General features: G+C 36.8%; 1 protein-coding gene across 2 annotated transcripts in view; it reads left to right on the top strand.

Moving 5' to 3' along the window:
* The window catches only part of LOC311597241 (cadherin-10), a 191,299-nt gene that overhangs the window by 115,987 nt on the left and 54,045 nt on the right, over positions 1–21,267 (top strand). The window lies entirely within an intron of this gene.

Here is a 21,267-nt window from a genome sequence, read left to right as displayed (position 1 = left end):
CCTTGATTATTTCCTTTCCTCAAGGAGAAGAGACAATAAGATAGGTATGAATTAGAACCAGAAAGAAATATTGATGATATATACAATGGGGGGAAATATGAGGAAGTCCATAGATGTGGTCGCCCTGCTAATTTAAGTCAAGTTAGAGCTACATGCTGAAAAGACTGATGCTGCACATCGCTGATGGAGAAATTGGTATTTTCACCTTTGATTTGAACTCAGTTTTTGTTCATTTTGTTTTCTGCAATATTCAGCTATGTTGTTTGGATTCCCATTCGCTTCTCCCCAACTCCCAATTCTACCATTAACATAAAGAAAACAACCAAGGATATATCTTCCTTGAAGTGAATTTGGCTTCCCAATTGGATAGGAGTGTCTAGAATTGAGCCCAATATTGTGTCGGGTGTTAGGTATGAAATCTCATTTTTATATTTCCCTTATGTGTAGTTTATGTTGAAGTTCTCCAATCCCAGCTGACATATGCCAACTGTGCTAGAAGACAATGTTTTCATAAATCTTTCACATTTCTTCATTTCTAGATATTAACAACCAATTCACTTAGATTAATCTACATCCAGAGTAATACAAATATGAAACATGCTCTCCAGTGATATCTGAGCAGCAAAGATACAAAAACTCTTCTTCCATTCCCAGAGAGAATCGGATTATATTTTAGGAAAACATGTAATGTCAGAAGTTCACCTGGGTGTTTCCTGGGCTCGATGTTTGTCTAATGTGACATTTTCCCACTGTATGCTTACTGGGTTCTTGGTGCGGTGTCACATGGCAGACTCTGCCTTTGACACTTTAAAACAAAAGGCTCAGGGTGTTTGTTCCTTAGAAAATTAAATGTCTATCTGAGGAGACCACAAAATAGAGAGCAAAGAATGTAGAATGATTAATTCACGTCCTCCTACAGTGGAGGAAAATATAAGGAATTATTAAAAGGAGGTATGAAAAGAGGCAAGCAAAATTTGATGTCTAGTAAATCTTTACAGATGGTGTAGGTAAAGGTAAGGTTGTGGGGTATAGAAATAAGAAGAGGGAAAAGGAACAACTATGAAAGGCAGAGATAACTAATTACTGATAGAGTTTCAAAAGCTCCAAAGAGATCACTACTTTCCAAATAACAGGAGTTAAAAAAATTAAAGAGCTTCATTTCTACTTTATTATCAGATCTTAAAACCAAAAAGATAATAATGTCATCATATTCTCAAATTTATGTTGTAATTAAATAAAAATCGTATTTGGCTACAGTTTTACAAAGTAAAAGTTGATATAAGATGAAAATAGCATAATTTAATTTCTACATGGTAAAAATTGTAATATAACACTATATAATTAGTTAAGTTACTAACTAGGATATTTTCTAAACGGAGCTCTTACTGATTATCAAAGTATCAAAACTCTTATAAAGATAAAAAATCAATTTGGAGAAGATAGAATATTCTACTAACTTAAAACACATGCATATATATATGATATTATTTAGTAATGCTTTTCAATGCAGCCATACCTACTGAATACTACACTTGAAGGCTGGCCATGTTAGCCTGTCTCTGTCTCTCTTTCCATTAACTTTTGCTCCAGCATTCTGTTCTTATGTGGTCTTGCTTTCCCATGTTGACTCAGTACGCTCCACTTTGTGTAACAGTCTAGTGGCATCAGAGTAACTCAACTAACTGTTTTTATAGGAACATGGGGCAGTGTTTAAATCTAGCTTCCAGAGCAGAAGCTTCATCACACAGGATCATCGTGGTGACGTTTTATCTACCTCAAGAGATTCTAGGTGGAGGAAATGAACACTAGATTTTTAAATGCATAATATAGAGAGAACAGTGAACTATTATCAATCCCAGAATACTGCCTTAATAAAAGTGACAGTGGAATGAACACACACACACATACATGTACACACACACACACACACACACACACACACACACACACACACTTTATTGAGAACTGAAACTAATGTTAAAGTCTCAAGAAGATTGCTTGTATGTTAACAGTAGGAAAAACAAACAAGAAAATAAAGCCAAAGGCAAAAGATAAAGCAGGATCCAAGACACAATAAATTAAACGGAAATTCCCCTAAAATTAATTTTTTAATAGATGTTCCAGAATAACCAAATATGGAAATTCAACTGAAGGATATCCTGGAAATTTTACAATAATGACCCTGAGCAGAAACACTCAGATTACAAAGTGAAATGGCCTTGTAAACATACTGCAGTTTTGATAGAAAACGCATACACAACAAAGAACTGTGCCATAAATTATGGATAAAAATCTAGAGTATGAAAGTTTCTATAAGCATTCAGAGAAAAATGCATAAATCACATACAACAATCAATCATTAGAATGACTAAAGATTTATTTGTGGTAATAGGAAAACTAAGAAGATAATTAAATGTTAAATTCCACAACGTCAAGGAAAATAATATCCAGCATTGATTTCTATTAAGAAAGCACAGAAGTATTTATAGCTCAATTTGGATACCATATAAAAGTCAACCGGTAACCAAGCAAACAAACAAGTAAAAAAGAATAGAACATGAGGCACTGCATTGGGGAAGCCTGTAAGTACTTTCTGCCAAGCCTGAGGACCCATGCTAGAGCCACAAAACCAACAGATTAGAAACAGGAGTTTTTCTCTGTACATCACATGCTTGCTGTATAAGCAGCATATTTATGCGCACACACACACACACACACACACACACACACACACACACACACAATTTTTTAAACATCTAGAACAACTGAGAACAATGGATCATAAAGAAAAATCACAGAATTCCAGCCTTTAACAGTTTGGATCTCAATTATTACTTTAAAAACTTCACAGATTCAGGGAGATTTGTCTTACAAAGATGGTGACTATTTGATCCTTAGGGCTTGCTATAATGCTGGTTTCCTTAAATCATAAAAGCAAAAATTTGCATGTGTATGTAAAAATATTTTTTAACTTATTTATGATAAAAGGTGGAATGTATATTGGTGATCAAAACGTTGTGTGAAGAAAGACATTAATCCTTGAGTATATAGAGAGGAACAGAACTCTGTGTTATAGTCAGCCTTAGTCATGTTGACAACCCTTGACCTATGGATGAGGAACTATGTAATAGTCAAATCTAACAGATCGATTGTAATCGAATTACTGAAGGAATAATCAGGTACTTTATAGTCATAAGCAGATTTCTAAGAGAATTATGTTTCATAAAACCTTGCTAAAGTAACCGCAAAAACCCATTGGCAACCTCACAAAGCTACAGACAGCGAAAGGTTTCACAAATTCTGACAGTAAAACTGAGACAACTCTGGGCCAGTGAGGTGAGATTGCATCGCATTTCCTGAGGAATCTACTTCTAATTCAACCCACAGAGAGTCCAGCTGTGTATCGTAAAAACGGCCCCATCTAAAACTAGCCCAGTGATCCAAATACTTTAACTGGGATTAATTTGCAGAGACCTAGGTAAATCTACATCTCCAAGCAACTGCTCCCTCCCTCCAGGAACTGTCACTGACTTATATCTGGAGTTAGGGCAAGGCTGTTCAAGAGCCTTATGAGTCCTCAGCTTCTTAAAAGAGGAAAGATATTTGAGTCCATCTTCGGATCATCCTCTATGCTCAAATATAATTACTAATTACTCTGATTTCAAAATAGAAGAACCATGTCATACCCAGTAAATAGAGTTTCACCAAATAATGTATAAAAAGCCAATAAAATGTATTCATAAAAGAAGATATAAATAGCATTTAAAGAGGAAAAATGCTCATAGATTCAAAATCATATGCTTTAAATTAAATTTGTAAAGTGATTGCAGTTTTGATTAAAAATTTACCAAAATTTTTCACGTTATATAGATCGTTTTAATTTTTGAACAGAAGGTAGCATGCTTATTTGAAAATCCATGCTGTAACCAGCAAGTCGTTTTTAAGAATACAAATGAGGAAAGGTACTTGTTTGAATATATTTCAATAATTATTGAAAGACTTTAGAAACTGATGCTAGTAAGTGTTAATGGTAGCTTTCTTTATTTTGTGTGGACATAACACAGAAACTTATCAGGAAAAAAAATTCTCACATTTCTGAAAAGTGAGAAGCCCAGTGGCAAGGTGTTGGCATCTGACAAGAGCCATTTTGATTCCCAGTCCCTTGGTAGAGGCTCCAGAAGATCGGAGGTCAAGAGAGAACAGAACATCTCCTTTTATTCATACACTATTCCCAGGATGAGGAGGAAGGCTCTGTGATGACAGTGTCTGTCTCTCCATGAAGTGCACACTCTTGGGGCCTAATCACTGCTCTTAAGGTTTCACAACCAGACACAGTTTCAGTGAGGTATAAATTCCCAGCACATGCTTTTTGCTAGAGATAGCCAAACAATAGCTGTCCTAATAGACAGGTGGGATGAACTCAAAGCTCTAGACCGCAACTGTGGCTACTTAAAAAGTATGTGGATGATTTAATTTCAATTAAAATCAATGACTTCAGGAATGCCTATTATGTGCAAATCCTGAGAAGAAAAACATTGTGATGTCTTTTGTGTTATATGCATGTAGCAAAACAGATGCCGGTGGTAAATATCCTCAAATTTAAAAATAAAGCTATTAAACTGTTTAAATTGAGGAGACTGTATAATGCTATATGTATAACAGTGAGCTAGATTATTCCTGTAATCACCCAGAAAGAAATATGGAGTGAATGACAATTGAATTTGATTATTAAAATCAAATATTTCTCCATGACACCAGAGCTTATTATTGCTAAAAGTAAAAAATCTCAAGCTTACATTATTGGTAATGACATAAGTACACATTGGTAAATCAGAACATATAAAAAAATCTTTAAAACTGCAGACATATTTCCTGTTTACTCATATAATTAATTTTATTGCTTCTATAGTCGCTGATGGGGTTGAAGATCAGATAGTTTAGTTTTACAATAAAGTTTAATTGTTTAGGGGTTAAGATGTTTTTGGGTCTAAATAGACATTTTTAGGGTTAAGAGATAAGATAAGATATATACTGATTTACACTCAGAGTTATAGACTCACCAAGATAGGAAAGATGTTTTCTCCAAGGTTGCTAAATACATATAGCCAAAACACTATGAATGTAACACTTATATAACTCCTAATTATCTTCTGACCATTTGCTTTGCTCCAACAGTTGAAAACATTATCCTGTAGAAAGGTGGCTGTATGCTTTCAGAGCTCAACTTTGGATAAAAAATCCGCTTTTCTCTCTCTAGCAGTGGACATATGTCAAGAGACCAAGCCTGTATTTTTAGGCTAGGTTCTGATACCTATGAAATATCCAAAATAAAAAAAAATGTATACATCCTCCAATTCAAGTGAATATTCCTTGGAGAACTTTCAAAATCCATTCTTGTTTTATTTTGTTATGTTATGTTTTGAACTTAAGAACCATCAAGTGTAGCAAAATCGACAATTACAATGCTGCTACAGAAGTTGTAAGACTGGCATTTAGCATCCCTGCAGATTCATAATTCAATACAACCCCAAGCCTTATGAGATATTTGCATTCTTCAACTATACCTGATTGTTTGTGTGTGTGTTTGTGCCACTATAACATCAGAAAGCATCTACTTCCAAGGCAACCACTATAGTCCATAGGTTTTGCTGCTGGGTAATGCTCATGATTTGTTATCCCTTCACCACTGTAGTAATGTTCGTAGCACCGTCTAGCACTATGGATTTAGCCAGGAGGGGTGAATGTTCCAAATGAGCACCACCTTGGGATTGCTATATTTTCCATGACTAATATATATGGATGCTTTTAAAAGTAGGCTCTTAATGTCTTAAAGTTTTGGAGGTTAACCAATAGCATTGACAATAGCCTCTAATGTTTGGTGGTTCTATTGAGTTCAACAGGCAAACTACTCAAAAAGAGGTAGCTAATTCCAGGTACTAGGGTTTTTATTTGCTAGTGTGTGGTTATCTGGTTAGGATATTATACCGTGGTTAGAGGGTGAATCCGTTTAATCTCTTCTTAAACATGTCTAAGTGTACAGATTAGACAGTTTCCATGATTTCTTCCTCATGTTTCAATCCCTATTACTTTTACAGAAACCTTACATTTTTCTTTTCTCTTTTCCTCTATTTTCTATATTTACTGACACTATTCTTTATTTATTGACACTATTTAGATATTCTACAGGTGCCTACTGTGAATGGCATCAAGCATTTATTGATTTAATAATGCTTCTTCTAACATATCTGGCAGATGTTTACATTCCCCCTTTCTGTTGCCAAGAAATATATAAATTTGAATTTCTATTTCTAAAAGTATTATTTATACTTTCTGCTATGGTCCTGTACCAGAATGAGGGAAGGGCTTGAAGAGGGGTAGGTGCAAATGATAAAAGGGGAAAAAAGGGAGAAATGGGTCAGGCATGGGGATCTGAAGGAGTTTACACTCTGACTCAGAGTGCTTCTTTATTGATACAGAACTCAGTAGGCAGGGATAGATGCATGTTGGTCCAAAACATATCATAATCATTTTTGTTCCCACTTCCACTTGGTAATAAGTTTTGTAATCATTGATAAACTGTAACAGAATATTATTATCCTTTACTGTCCTTTTTCCTGATCAAGCCCAGAACCCAACTTTTAACAATATTGAAGTTTTAAGGGCATATTTTTTCAAAATATGACAACCTGTTCACAGGCTCGAAACTCTTGCATTTACAAGGACACTAGACAGAAAGTAAATCTTCAAGCAAGCCTGGGAAGATTGCTATGTCCCAAGCAGTGTATTTTCAACTTCTAATATTCAGAGTGATAATTGTCATTAGGCTCAAGAAAAGTTTTCAGGCCAAAGCTGCTGAAGCTGTTATTCAATTTCTTCTATAATGCAATGTTTATATTTTATATATTTGTAGAATTTATTTATAAGTCTAATCTTGGCATGTTTTGTTTCTTGGTCATACAGCACCACAGTGGGCCTGTATGAGTTGATTTTTTATAAGGGAGGTCTGAATATTGTATTCTTTCATCATTTATCCACCAGGACATTCACCACACTTGTGTGGAGAGCAGGGATTGACTCTGACATGAACTCTGGTGCCCCATATTTGAGACTTTATAGCCTATAACCACAAAGAGGAGGAGGAGATCCCCCTTGGTCATAGACCTAGGGGAGGGGAATGGGGTGAAAATGGGAGGGACGGAGGAACGGGAGGATACAAATGATGGGATAACAATTGAGTTCTAATCTGAATAAATTAATTAAATATCATTTATCCATTCTTCTACTGAGGGATACTTAGGCTGTTTCCATGTTCTTTCTATTATGAATAAGACTGCTATGAACATGGTTGAGCAAAGTTTATTGTTGTGTGCTGGAGCATCTTCTGGTTATATTCCAAGGAGTGGAATAGCTTGGTCTTGAGGAACCCCTATTCCCAGTTTTCTGAGATAGCACCAGATAGATTTCCAAAGTGGCTGTACTAGTTTGCATTCCCACCAGCCATGAAGGAGTGTTCCTCTCTCCTCACATCCTTGCCAGCATGTGGTGTCACTTGAATTTTTGATCTTAGCCATTCTGATAGGTGTAAGAAGGAATCTCAGAGTTGTTTTGATTTGCATTTCCCTGATGATTAAGGAGGTTGAACATTTCTTTAAGTGTTTCTCAGCCATTTGATATTCCTCTGTTGAGAATTCTCTGTTTAGTTCCAAGTCCCATTTCTCAATTGGTTTATTTGGTTTGGTGGTGTTTAATTTCTTGAGTTCTTTATATATTTTGGATATTAGACCTTTGTCAGATATAGGGTTGGTGAAGATCTTTTCCCAGTCTGTAGGCTGTCGCTTTGTTCTCTTGACAGTGTCTCCTGCCTTACAGAAGCTTCTCAGCCTCATGAGGTCCCATTTATTAATTGTTGACATTAATACCTGGGCTGTTGGTGTTCTGTTCAGGAAGTTGTCTCCTGTGCCAATATGTTCCAGGCTCTTCCCCACTTTTTCTTCCACATGATTTAGTGTCTCTGGTTTTATGTTGAGGTCTTTATAAAGAAACTGTGGTACATATACACTATGGAATACTACTCAGCTATTAAAAACCAGGAATTCCAGAAAATTGTGGACAAATGGATTGAGCTAGAAACGATCATAATACGTGAGTTAACCCAGAAGCAGAAAGACTCAAATGGTACATACTCACTTATATCTCCATACCAGCCCAAGGGGCATGTCCCATGAAAGTCTTCACTTACCAGGAAACTGGGACAGAGGGGAGGACATCCTATTGGGACTCTAGATGAGAGAAGCATGGGAGAATAGCAAAGTAGAAGGATCCAGAGGGTCCTAGAAACCTACAAGAAGAACATTATGATAGGCAGATTTGGGCCAAGGGGTCCCACTCAAACTATGGCACCAGCCAAGGACAATACAGGCCATAAACTTCAAACCCCTATCCAGATCTAGCCAATGGACAGGACATTCTCCACAGTTTAGTGGAGAGTGGGGTATGACTTTCACACGTACACTGGTGCCTCATATTTGACCATGTCCCCTGGAGCAGGAGACCTGGTGGCATTCAGAGGAAGGATAGCAGGCTACCAAGAAGAGACTTGATATCCTATGAGCATATAAAGGGGGAGGAAGTCCCCCTCAGGCACAGTCATAGGGGAGGGGAGTAAGAGGAAAATGGGAGGGAGGGAAGAATGGGAGGATACAAGGGATGGGATAACCATTGAGATGTAACAAGAATAAATTAATAATAAATAAAGAAAGAAAGAAAATAAAAAGGAAATATCATTTATCTACACCACTCTGCGTTCATCAGTATAAGAAAGATGCTTTTAATTTGATTTGCTGCCAGTTTCTCTAGCCTACTGAATATTGTTTACCTTTATAAGTTTACTTTGTTTTCATTATCTTGTTCCTGAGTAAAAAGCATCCAGGGGCAGAGGTGTCAAAGGGTATCTTTGATGTTAGAGCCTCAGAAGGACGTCTCTGGGATAATTATTTGTGTCACCGCCTCCAGAGCATAAGGAAGACCTTCAAGTAGGGACAGATAAAGGGTATCTCCCTAAAAGATGGAAAAGTAATATGGACAGGACATTTCCCTGGGGAGCGTAGAAGTAGTGTTTCTGGGAGAGAGCATAAATGATTCACAAGACAAAATTTGCCAATCCCATACACCCAAGCTATACAAATAATAAAAGTCCTCAAAGCATGTGGCACATAGAGACGATCAAGGCCAAACAGTGGTGGACCATACCACAGTGACTGTGTCATTCAGCTCAGCCTTGTAGGGGCTTTGTCAAACAGCTGTGCTGGCCGTACTTATGACTTTTACCCTTCCTGTTAGATATGGCCATGGCAACGTTCACCAGTCAAACCATGTATATATCACATTCCAATTAGTTCAATCTATACTTTAGTTGGAAGTTAGATATGAAGAATAATGCTGTTCCCCATGCCTTCCGCCCTCTCTCCCACTCTGCTTCTCTCTGTTCCTCTGACAGCATCTTGAGATGTGTCCCAGATTAGCCTCACACGCATGATCTTCCTGCCATGCTCCTCTGTGCCAGGAGAGAAGAAGGTAATCTTAATGCAAAATTATAGTTTCAACATAATCACTGTGCCTGATTTTCACCGTGTAAATTTGATGACTCTATTTAACTCAAAATTTCCATGCCTTGGCAGAAAATTTCAGAAAATGTATCTATTTCCCTCCTTTTAGTACACCTCTGCAGAATTTGACTTTGATGTCAATTTATTTCTAATAGTAAATAAGAATGTGCTGTATAATATGAATAGTAGCAGTCATAAAGACCAGAAATGCTGTTATTAGCCCCCAAATAGACAGATCTGTGTACCTAGAAAAATAGTTTGTTCGATTGCATATAATATAGGGACAATTATAGGTATATGTGCATACACACATTAAAAACTTTATCCTGGATACAGAGTACAAGAGATGAAACACAATGAATATTGAAGACTTCGCTTATTTCTGTAATAAGACATACATAAGCGAATGTATGTATTTTTATTTTATTTATGTATGTATTTAATTTTACAAGTTAATAAGAATTAAAAAGGTAGATGAAGAAAGCAGAGCAGTTAGAGATAAGACTTACATCTACCACCCTTCTCCACCCTTCCAACCCCCCAACGCTATGTAGGTGAGAAAGAAGGTTAGAGGGGAAAGGGGGTTGTGTACAGCTTTAAACTACTTCCTGCTGATTAGGAGTTCCTTGGACGGACGTTCAGTATTCATCATCAGAATATCTCTAACCAACAACCAGCAATCCAGCAACCCAGCAATCCAGCCACCAGCAACCAGCAACCCAGCAATCAAAAGTGAAAGCAGCAGCAGGAACCAGCAGTAGTAGGGACAGGGAGCAGCAGGGCCTGCAGCAGGCCCAAGATCAGCTGCTACAGGCCATCTTGTGACTGTCACATTTAGACCTTCTACAGATTTTCCAGATTCCAAGTGTAAACTATCTGCAGCTGGCAAAAAAAAAAAAAAAAAAAAAAAAAAAAAATCACCCACTCACCCCCAGTTAGTGGCTGTGGGCAATCTGATACAATGCCATATCCCATACCTGGGATTAATAACATCACTAGGTTTTTAAAGAAAACAAAATTCTTATTTCACATTTCTTTTCCAAGTTATAGATATCAGTTGGTAAGTGGAGCCATCACTATCCTGAAGCAATTCCTGATTCTTTTTATTGTAGAAAGCACAGATAATTGACCAAAATACATTTTAGTTAAGTAGTTTAAGACTATATTTCAGGAGATCTTTTAAAAATAAGATTTACTTATTTATTTAAGTCCGTGCTCTATCTGCATGTATACCAGCATGCCAGAAGAGGGCATCAGATCACATTAAAGATGATTGTGGTTGCTGAATTGTATTCAGTACCACTAAAAAAAGGGGGTAGTATTCCTAGCAGCTGAGTCATCTCTTCAGCCCCTTCAGGAGATCTATGGTCTCCTTTATACAGTACTTTACATAAGTTTTTATGTGCATACTGTTCCTAGGATAGCATTAATATTCTTTTTTGTTGTTGTTTCTTGTAGGATATCATAAGAAAAACAAAACAGTGTCTGCATGTATCTGAATCCCATTTCTACTTCCTCTCCCTTATAATACCCAGGGAGAAGGCCGACTCTGGCTGGGTCCATGGGGTGTAAGGTTATACAATTACTACTCTGTGGCTTTCAGACAAAAAGTGTCTCTAACAGCTTTAGAAACCAAAGAGATTTTAATAAAAACTCTGTAACCTCACTCTCCAATACCCTAAGAGCCCTGAAGCACTGCACTCTCTTCAATTTAATGTAGAGAAATAAAATTAAAGAAATATTTACATAAACTTCATCAATGAATGCATGATCCCTAGCCTAGCTCCCAACATTTCCTTTCATGTTTTACTCTCACCATAGTTTAATTACACAGAAAGCTATGTGTACAGAAAAAAATTAAAGCAATAACTTTGATATAATCTGGTATCAGTATGAGCCTCTCAAGTTATTTTATTCTAAAAGAATCTTACAAACTCCACGCTATAAAATCCAGTTTGGTATTTATTTTTGGGTTTTGTAGTTACTGCTTTTTTTGTTAGTTGTTTCTTCATTTTTTAGATGGGAAAGGTGGTATTTAGCTCACACTTCCCCGTGACAGTCCATCACTGAAGTCAGAGAAGAAACTCTGAGCAGTATCCTGAATTAGAAACCACTGAAGAATGCTGCGTACTGGACCACTCATAGGCTATGTTTAGCTGGCTTTCTTTAACAAGGCAGGAACATCCTAATATGGTGCCATCCACAGTGGCCTTTGTCTTCCTACATCAATTGATAATTAAGGAAATTTTCCATACATATGTCAACAGGCTGATGTGATACATGCAGTCTCTCTATTGAGATTATCTTTTTTGGTGACGCCAGGCTATGCCAAGCTAGTAAATTAAGCCAATCGGGTTAGAAAGTTTGCTAGATTGTTTAACAGATAAACTCTTTTCCTGCCTTAGGGAGAACCTCCTCACTGTAAAAGAGGACTATTTCTTCTGGGGCCTCCTGATACTGAACTCTGTTCATCAATCTTCAATCCATACCACTACAGAGTTTGAATAATCTGCAGTTGTTCAAAAGGAGCATTCAAATCTCCTGTATCATCTCATGCTGTACCACAGTCACAATTGTAATTGGCTTAATTTTTAGAAAATCAAATGCAAAGATTTCCTAGTTCCACAGCATAGACCTCATAGTCTAGATTTTGGAGGCTTTGCTTTGTTTGTTTGTTTATTTGTTTTGTGTTTTGGAAGAGATCTCTAGGACATGTTTTTAGTGATGAACAAACCATATTTTTATGCCTTTTCTATGGTCCTCAGCACCTTTGAAGCAGTCTATTAATAATTCTTTACCCTCTAACACCTAAATCCTATATTCAATTCCTTATACAGCCTCAAGAATGGTTCATTAATGTACATATCAATCTAAATAAAATTTATATGGTATATTTAAAAGTCATTGTAGTGGTTTTGTGATTTTTTTTTCTCTTCTTCCCATTTCTATATTTGAAAGGAGAATTGTTGTCAGTGAGGTTTATGAAACTGATCTATGCATCCCTGTACTATGAATACTTCCACAACACCCCGGGAAGGAGCAGCTACACACAGTAGATTTTTCCCTCTTATTTTGCTAACTTAACCATGTCAGGGTTTTCTACCCTTCTTCCTTTTACTTCCAAGCAAGCAACAAAATCCTAACTGTGTATTTACCTCTGAGCTGGTGTTCGGTGTCTTTCCAATGCATTTTAACTATGTTCTGATGTTAGGTAATCTGTATTTGTTCATGGGATGTAAATTTGTCTCTTTTCTCTGACTTTCATTTTTTAAATGTTGCAATGTTGCTTTCTGGAGCAATTAGAGCATTATGCCAAAATTGTCGACACCTGTACAGCATGGCATATCTGTCACCATCCTGATTATTTTTTTAAAACAAATACAAAATATTTCAGTTGTTTGAACAGAAATAGAGCATAAAATTAGTGGTTTATGTTGGAGAAGCTGCTCAAGAGTCTCTAATATTCTAGGTTAATGCATGTATGTGTGTGTTTGTACACACATACACATTCACACACATTAAAAGAGAGACAGAGAGAAATTTGTAATTGATATAGTATTTACTAGAGTTTTCTTGGTTCTTTAACCAAGATTCTTTAAAACAGTCAGTCTGTTACAGATTTAACTGTGATCTTCATTTTCTTTCCTCAGTCTTTGAACTGCAGTCAAATACAATTATCAACATCTAAAATCCTGTCAACTATTATGGATAGTAAAGATTTTAGGAAAAATTGTATAATTAGTTATTCTGAATTCCCTTTTTACTGGAAATATTGCTAAATATATCTTCTCATTTTTAACAAGTATTTGACAAACTTTTACTTCTAATCTCTTAAATATTGAACTAAACTCTATCTATAGTATAGTTAAGTATTTTGTTATTTTATATAAAATTTTCTTGTTTTGAGTTACTTGAAAATAAGAAGTGACCTGAAATTGAGACTTTCTATGCTCTGAAAATGTATTTCTTCTCAAATTCACCTTTACAAATTTTAGTTTTTTGTTTTTTCAAGCCATTACTTCTTTGTGTAGCCTTGGCTGTCCTGGAACTCACACTGTGGGCTGGGCTGGCCTTGAAATCAAAGATCTGCCTGCTGCCTTTTCCTCCCAAGTCTAAAGGTGTGTGCCTGCCTCCTGGTACACATTTCTAACTTCTGAATGCCAAAGTGATATTGTTAGGAGGTAGTGTTTTGGGGAGGTGACTGGGTTATACAGATGAAAGAGACCTGTGATATTTACTGATGATTTTCAGTTGTATTGATTAGAGTGGTGTCTAGAAGCTTAGGGAGTTTCACATGAAATATATTTTTGGGATATTTGCTGAGACACTTAGAGCATGGGAGTTTGGACATAAAGGATGAATGGTTTCTTCCACTGATGTACATAGGTCAGCTTATGCAGAAAAGGTGTAAAGCAGAGGGCAAGGAGTAGTTAGAGACCTGTTCACTACAGGAGTTTATAGAAGGCATAAATTGATTGGGTCCTCTGAGTTGAAAAGTATACCTCTACTATATCCTTGCCAACTTGATTAACTGAAAACCCTAAAATGGTGAGCAAAGAATTAATTCTTCCTTTTATTATTATTATTATTATTTTTTTTTTTTTGGTCTGCCAGAATTTTTTTCATGACATTTCCAAGGTCTGACTAATTTAGGGTGTTGTTATTGGATGAAATTTCTCCTTTGACTATCTGGCTGTGCTGCTTAGAGCCTTTGAAATTAGGGATGAATTTGGAAAGTTTTTGAAATGCAGGCTAAGACCAAATTGAGAAAATTATAAACAATGCTTAATGAGTGATTCCATAGAATTTAGGGGGGAAAGACCATAGAATTTAGACAGTAAACTACTCTTGGGGTTTCAAATGGAACAAATATTCTCCAGGAAAGTAGCCAAGGCTATTCAGGTTACACTGTGCTAATGAAATTGCTCACATTGTATTCAAGTCCTAAGGCTTTGTGGGAAGCTGATTTTATAGAAGGAGTTATTTTCATTATAATCTATCACTGAGACTGTGGAATGGTTATAATTATTTGCATTTATTAAAACATATGGCATTGAAAAGGCAGAGCACAAAAGTTTCAAAATGTAGCTTACCAGTTAATGTAGCACATGAAAAATCAAGACTGGAAAAAAAAGAAAAAAACCAAACAAACAAACAATGGGGCTGCTGAGGAAATTTGGGTTCTTTAGTAGAAGCAAAGTAAATTATAACAGTACAGTGGGAAGTGGGAAAGCGCCATTTTAGAATGTTGTGAAGCCTTAAGTCTACTCATGGCAACTCAATGGTGTGAAAAAAATCTATACTCAATTAGAATATATTCCCATCTAAAAGATAAAGAGATCCACAGTGAACTGCAAATACAAGTTTATGAAGAAAGTTGTACCTACACACCTATTCACTATGATTTCTTCCTAAAGGACCTCAGAAAAGGATTGAATTATTTTCCATGAGAGTGTAACTTGCACTGGGCTGGGCAGCAGCTATGAATGTGCGGCTCACCTTGGAAAAACACAAAATGTAAAAAGTGTGGTTTTGCAGCCCCTTAGAATCACACTTTAATGGAAGGCTAAGAAAGCTAGGGAGTGTATGTCACATTCAGAATCCCTGAGAAGGTAATGCATTATGCTGGGATGAGCCCAAAGACTGAATGGAAGCTCTAGCACATTGGAAATGTGAGGTACATAAAATGTCTGCCAAAGAAAATGGAAGACAACAAGTAAATATAGCCGAAAGAGAGGCACGCTGGGCCAAAATAGTAATGGACTAGTGACTAGATTGGTTTAACCAACACCATGCCACTGTGTCCTTCAAACGCTGGACATCTCACCAAAGCCACAGGATTTCATTGTCTGTGCTGGATTTTTAGTTTTACCCTGTTCCAATACCTCCTTGCCATTCTTCAGTGTAATATGTCCCACCATTCGCACATTGGGGGTATGTACCTAGATTTCTAATGTTTTTAGAGGCTTACAGTTTATTTCTGTCCTGAGTGTTAGAAAACTTTAAACTTGCACTTTTTAGCAATGCTTGAAGTGTCAAGAATCTTAAGTACTTTGTCGCAGTGATTAAAAAGATAGCGCAAACTCTCATGAATTAAGTCAAGGGGCCCTTTCAGTTCCCCCAAAGAAAACCCTCTCTCTTTTCATACAGCATGGAAAAGCAGTGGGGGAACACAAATATGCTCAAGGAGACAAACCCTCATGGACAGCAATCTGGCACAGGTGTCCTTGGCTTCCCAAGAGTATCAGCTACTTTTCCATTGCTACTGTAAGACATTGATGAAAAATACTTATCGGTATGATGAGATAATTTTGTCTTATGGAGGTCATAATGCATTAATAATGGAGGGAAGGCACGGTAGGGAGAAAGCGTGGCAGTTGGAATGGGAGACTGAGAAACCACATCTTCAAACATAATGACAATTCAGGGAGCTAAATGGAACCGGTCGTAAAACTATAAATCACAGCATCAGCACCTAGTGATGTAAGTCCTCCAGCAATTGGACACTCCTTGGGGTTCCATAACCACCAGCTGAGGACCAAATACTTAAAGAAGTAAACTTAGCAATGTTATAAGTCGTGCAAACAACCACATCAAATTTAGAACTGAAACACATACCTTTCTTTTGTTTAGCAGCAACCCAATCCAAGACACTTGATTACAGCAGACCAAACAAACTAAAACAATTTCCAGCAACACATTACCTATCCAGAAATGAGCCTTAATTTAACTCTTGTGTAATAAACATTTACCTCCCTGGCTCTTACATGAAAAGGGTGTTTTGAAATAAGATCTGTCACCAAATCACCTTTGTCTTACAAACTTTATTTCATACAAACTTAATGACTATATGAATATATCAGAAATATGCTACATTTCAAGGTGCCTTGTAAAATATTAAAACTGTTCAGCATAAACAAGTACAATAATAGATTTTAATTAAACTTCTCTGAGTTAAAAAGTTAAGGAATTGAGAGATGACTTTTAAATGTGCAGTACAGAAGCAGTTGTCCTATTTTCATTAGTTGTCATGTATCTTGCCATGTCCTTTATCTACTGGTGAATTTACAAGGAACACAGCAGGTTGTGAATTTTTAATAGGTTTTCCTCAAGGAAAGGAAAGGTCAGTATTAACATAAAATTCTTCTTAAAGATTTGTGGCCAAATGTTTCACACCGGAAAACAGGTGTTACTGCAGAGCTAAAGCCACAATAATCTCCTTTCTTTTTTCCTTTTCTATTCCTTTGTGTATTTGTGTGTATGTGTGTGTGTGTGTGTGTGTGTGTGTGTGTGTGTGTGTGTGTGTGTGTAAAGAAAACTTTATGTCTCACATAATAAAATATAAAAATACAAACCCATAAAATAATTTTGAAATTATTGACCCTACACCTTTGCATCATAAATTATTTGATTCTATTACTATAAATTTAAATATCGATGCCTAATATGCAAAAATGGAAGAACCATGAAAAAATTGTTAAAAAGAAATAAACCATGTACAATCTCAGTAAATTGATGTGAGATACAGGATTTTTATCTCAGGTATAAGATTAAGGGAAAGAAACAACACTAGAGAGAATATAGAGAAGTTATGCACATGAAGTAAAATAAACTAATAAAGACAGCTGCTTAGTGCTACCCTCTAGACACAGTACAACTGAGTCCCTAACTCACAGCAGATCAGTTATTCACAATGGACCCTTACACGCCTGGCCCAATCAACAATTAATCATGGAAGGAGAGGGGACTCAGAGGTCCCACACTTTGCTGAAACACTGCAGGCTACCGATAGACTCTGTGATGAGAAGTTGGGTTCCTTATGCTGAGCCTACTGGCTCCAGAGGATGTCCACAAACCCACTATCAAACAGACAGTCCTGGATAAAAAAAAAAACCAATTGGTCATAAAACAAAATCCACAGACTTGAAAATGAGAGTGACAGAGGATTTGTGGTGAAAAAGGATGACTCAAATGTAATGTAGGTGGGAAATGAAAGTGGCCAAAATGCTTTATGCAGGTATGTAAAATTATTCAGCACCAAATTATAACTGATAAAAATGCGGCAAAGGAAACAAATAATGAAATCACTGCTGTGAAAAATAATAACAGAAGACTTGATTATGGGAAGTCTAGATAAAAACTAAATTCCGTTGGTTTCTTTCTTTCTGAATCTAATGAAATCATTGCCACTGATAGGCCAAATATAAGATGCCTTTGCAACCCGTTAATTTTCATACAAATGGGTTAATTAACTACATCTTAGGAGAAGTAAAAATCCAGATGGAGCAACATACTGTAGTCAGTCCCTGTCGATTTTGGCATAATGTTTTATACCATAGGCTAGTATCGAGGCCTTAGTCACCTAAATTTTTATCTTCACTGCAACTTTAGTGGTCAATGTGTTCATCCTTCACCACTGTAAGAAAGGGCTTTACAAAAATGCAATCCATCTCTAATGTAACACCTGATGCCTAAAGAAAACTGTATTCTGTGTATGTTCTAGACACGTAAAGTTCTACATGTAGCTGTCAATTGCTTCTCTTAATTATATATTCCTCCCACACAAAGTAGACATCTTTTCATTTTCAGATTCTTAAGACCACAGTCAGACTTGCAGCCCTCCCCCTTTAGATTTGCTGCTACCATGTTCAACTTCCTAATCCAACAGAAACTCCCACAGTATGTGGCCAAATTACAAGATTTAATTTTCACTCTCCTTCGTAGTCTAAGTGAAGGTATAAATATAGCTGTGATCTTTATTCTAAACTCAGCTTTATAAAAATTCAAATCCCACTGTATAAATGTATAACCTGAAAAGCCTTTCTTTTGCGTGCTTAACTGAACAGAACCACCTTGAATCATAACCTTCTTGCCTTGAATATATCTGCGCCTCCTTTCTACTCTCTGTTTTCTGCCATTTTTCTAATGTAAAAATTTGTAAAAGCTAGAATTTCTTCAGTTTCAAGACTGTATGCAGCACAGTTTTGGTATGGTAGCTTGGATATTACGTAGTTAATTCTTCTGCACTCACTTGTGCGAGCTGTTTACAAGTTTCTCTGTGTATCTGTTTTGTGTGTCTCCTTTGGGTCTTCCAATAGCGCATAGACAGAAATCTTCATTTGCTTCTGAAAGTACCTGATTATTTTGAAAATTCAAATTAAAATAATTGAATGAATAGCCAATAACACTAAGATTATTTTTTGTGAACCGCAATGCTGTCTGGCCCAGTGATTGATGACAGCAACAGCATTGGGTTGTTATGCTTCTCAGACTGAATGAGAAATCTGTAATGCTGAGAGCTGCACTGGGAAGAAGACCACAAAGTTGCAAATGCATGTAATTGGAGAGTTTCTGAGCAACCGGGTACATTTTTGGATACTAATAACTATCAATCTCTTGACTTCGTGAGAGTGATTCTTGGACTGCACACTCATATGTGACTTCTGAGAGTTTCTTGTTTAATAACGTACTTCCTGAGTTTACTTCTCTCATAATGTTTCTAAATAGCTACCCACTCAGTAAAAATCGTTTTATTCTTCAACTTCTTCTATCTCTAAAGTAACCATACATTTCAGATATGTGTGTCCTTTATATCAGCAATGACTGTCCTAAATTGAGAACAGAGCTATATATAGAGTGTACAATCCTTTACAACAAAGCAAAACAATTTTTAAAAATATTGCCATAAGTAGCAATACAATAACATATATAATATATTTATTTGTGTTTATAATAATTATATTTTATGTTCTTATAATGACTTGGGGGCAAGGCAGATGAACTTGTTGGTCCTATGGTTGCAATGTAAGCATAACCTACCAGAAGCCATCACCCTTAAAGAAATTAACCTCCCTTTCCTACATACCCTTAGTTGTTCATAGCTCCTCAGTTAATAACAGGGATTCTTGAACTACTTCTAACTCCCCTGTAAAATATTTGAGGGCTTGACCTTGTGCAGGTTTTGCAAAGTCAACTACAGCTGCTGTGAGTTCGGCAGTGCCGACTTCCTGCTTCCAGGAGTCATCATTTTCCTCTGGTTCTCCCTGACATCTTGAAACCTAACCCTTCTTCTGTGATGGCAACTCATCTGTGGGGAAACATTGTGATATAATATCTTAATTGTGGCTGAGCCCTCCACCATCACTTAGTCTCTGAAGTTTGTTGAGTTATGTTAACCACCATGCACTGTGAAAGATTTTTTTGAGGTGAAGTCTGAGAGCTTCACTAATCTGTGTGCAGAGAGACAGGAATTTAGAGGACAGTTTAATACTGTGTCCATTAAGCAAATGACATGACAGGTTCAGGCCTGGGACTATGAGCACCCCAATAATTGGGTGTTTGGCCTGATTTGCAATACTCAACATTTGTTTCCTTGTGGAGAGCTAGCTGGTCTTAAATACAATCAGAAATGGCCCGCTACCCTCATGTGATTCATGCAATACTTCATCCGTGGGCATAAACTTGCCAGACTGGTCATTATTTCAGTTCACAAGAGTCACTGCTTTGCAAGACTGATGACTCTCCTCCACTTGAGACGGTTCTGTGCATCCTATTGTGCATGTCACTGCAGCCAAACAGTGGACCCCACAATCATCAATATTTCCACATAATTTCTGTTCTTAATATGGACACATTTCTTTCACAAATTAAAAATCCCATGACAAGGAGCTTGTATCAGTGTGGTACCACTGGATACTACCACATTATCTGGAAGATGCCTAGGACTCATTACTCCACAGGAGTCAGCAACCTAGTTTAGTTGTTAATCCTAGAAGGATTTCCAGCTCAGTGTCTCCCAAAGCCTGAACTTACTGATCCATGCATATCCAAGCCTGGCTGGTTTATTTTAAGGATACCTTTGAATAATAGTTCAAGTAGAAATTTTGAGTCTACAATTCAGCTTCAGTAATGTGCAAGCTAGGCTGATATGTGCACGTGATCCCAAATTCAGCTGTGATGACAGATTTCTACAAGGATTGACATGCTTCTGTTATAGGCACAGGAAAGGTAGTTGTAGCCATGTCCTTTGAAGATCATGGCAAAAACTAGTCTAATTTTATCACAAGATTATATACTCTAGGTCTAATACATAGATATGATTCTATAGATATATGAGGTAGATTAGCTAAATAGGGTCTTCAAAAACCTCAGAGACCTACAGAATATGGCATTTAAAGATGTTTTTATTATTCTAAAGATTTTCTCACAACAAAAGACGCTAACTCCTGGCAGCACCCAGCCTGCCTCAAAGAAAACGAGAGTCAAAGAACCTCCGTATGCAGTTGGCTTAAAACGTGGCAGACCAACCACTGCCCAGAATGTCCTCATTTCTGCCACAGACAGAATTCTGCCTAAAAATGGGCACATTTAGATGCACGCCGAGTTGATGGCCAAACTCTATCAAGACAGTGTAAGCAAGCTCTCAATAGTCCCTGCCTCGCAAATATGCCTGTCAGATATATTGGGTCAGAAGGCTGAAGATGATGCGACAGTGTTAAAGAGAGTGTTGGGTGACTGTTCAGGCAGTAAACTGTCTCAGTCATTTTTTTTTTTCATTTTAGAAGCTGCTAACCTGCACTGTGGGTTCACTCAGGTATTTAAGTTTTATCCCTTCTCAAGTCTCTGATGGGCTTGAAGACCAGATAGTTTAGTCTTTCAATTA

Source organism: Acomys minous (genome assembly GCF_964271855.1).
Source record: "Acomys minous genome assembly, chromosome: 5".
Classification (NCBI taxonomy): domain Eukaryota; kingdom Metazoa; phylum Chordata; class Mammalia; order Rodentia; family Muridae; genus Acomys; species Acomys minous.
The sequence above is the reverse complement of the archived record's forward strand: the minus strand, read 5'-3'. Positions and strand labels throughout refer to the sequence as shown.